The sequence below is a fragment of the Chlorocebus sabaeus genome, chromosome 16 (assembly GCF_047675955.1).
Source record: "Chlorocebus sabaeus isolate Y175 chromosome 16, mChlSab1.0.hap1, whole genome shotgun sequence".
In the NCBI taxonomy this organism is placed as follows: Eukaryota; Metazoa; Chordata; class Mammalia; order Primates; family Cercopithecidae; genus Chlorocebus; species Chlorocebus sabaeus.
Genome location: NC_132919.1, coordinates 15,466,347 through 15,468,283, shown reverse-complemented (window position 1 = coordinate 15,468,283; position 1,937 = coordinate 15,466,347).

Below are 1,937 nucleotides of genomic sequence, written 5' to 3'. Positions count from 1 at the left end.
CAGATGTGTACAAAGGGAAGACCATGGAAGACATGGGAGAAGCCACCTGCAAGCCAAGGAGAGAGGCCTCAGAAGAAAGCAGCCCTGCCAATGACTTGATCCAGCTTCTAGAACTGTGAGGAAATGAATTTCTGTTGTTGAAGTCAGCCAGTGTATGGTTCTTTGCTATGGAAGCCCTGGCAAACTCATACACCATGTGTCTTAGTGTGTTTGTGTTGCTGTAAAGGAATACATGAGGGGGTGGTGGCAATGTATAAAGAAAAGAGATCTTTTGGCTTTTTGCCAGGCTGTACAAGAAGCACGGTGCTGGCATCTGCTTCTGCTGAGGGCCTCAGGCCGCTTCCATCCTCAGTGGAAAGGGTAGGAGAGCTGGAGTGGGCAGGTCACATGGAGAGAGAGGAAACAAGAGAGGGGGTGATGCCAGGCTCTTTTTAACAATCAGATCTTGTGGCAGCTAATATTAATAGAATGAGAACTCACTCATCACTGTGGGGATGGCACCAAGCCATTCATGAGGGATCCACCCCCATGACCCAAACACCTCCCAGCAGGCCCCACCCCCAGTACTGGGGATCAAATCTCAACATGAGGTTTGTGGGAACAAATGTCCCAACTATAACACATGTCTGGGAATGTTTCGTTAAGTGGGCAAAAGGGCTATTAACCTGAAGGGGCTGAATGGAGCATTCTGTGGAAGGAGACAAGTCTTCCCTGACCCTCCTGATCTCCACTGAGTACTCACGTGACGTTCATCTCCTGGAGTGTGACAGACATCACTGGAATGTTCAGGAAGATAATATGGAAAGGTCAGCATCAGAAGCATGCATCCTGGCTGGGCATGGTGGCTCATACCTGTAATCCAAGCACTTTGGGAGGTGGAGGCAGGCAGATCACCTGAGATCAAGGGTTTGAGACCAGCCTGGCCAACACAGAAACACTGTCTCTACTAATAATACAAAAATGAGCCCGGTGTGGTGGTGGGCGCCTGTAATCCCAGCTACTCAGGAAGCTGAGGCAGGAGAATCGCTTGAACCCAGGAGGCAGAGGTTGCAGTGAGCCAAGATCACACCACTGCACTCCAGCCTGGGTGACAGAGTGAGACTCCGTCTCAAAAAAAAGAAAAGGAACATGCATCCTATTACTAGCTGCATCATGTCTAGTTCTATGAGATGGGAGTAGATGAATGGCTGTCCTGGTATTGAAGTCCTTACATTTTACATCTCTTTAAAAAATGAAAACAAAAGGCCTGGTGCAGTGGCTCACGCCTGTAATCCCAGCACTTTGGGAGGCCAAGGTGGGTGGATCACGAGGTCAGGAGATCTAGACAATCCTGGCTAACACAGTGAAACCCCGTCTCTACTAAAAATACTAAAAATACAAAAAATTAGCCAGGCATGGTGGCAGGCGCCTGTAGTCCCAGCTACTCGGGAGGCTGAGGCAGGAGAATGGTGTGAACCTGGGAAGCAGAGCTTGCCATGAGCCGAGATCACGCCATTGCACTCCAGCCTGGGTGACAGAGTGAGACTCCATCTCATAAATAAATAAATAGGCCGGGCGCGGTGACTCATGCCTATAATCTCAGCACTTTGGGAGGCTGAGGCGGGTGGATCGCAAGGTCAGGAGATCGAGACCATCTGGCGAACACGGTGAAACCCCATCTCTCCTAAAAATAAAAAAAATTAGCTGGGTGTGGTGGCGGGTGCCTGTAGTCCCAGCTACTCGGGAGGCCGAGGCAGGAAAATGGTGTGAACCCAGGAGGCGGAGCTTGCAGTGAGCTGAGATCGCGCCCCTGCCCTCCACACTGGACGACAGAGCCAGACTCTGTCTCAAAAATAAATAAATAAATAAATAAAATGAAAAGAAAAATATGTAGCTTGTCAGACCACACAAAGCCACACAGGCTTATGACAGAGCTCAGGAATCTCCAGTCCTTTCCA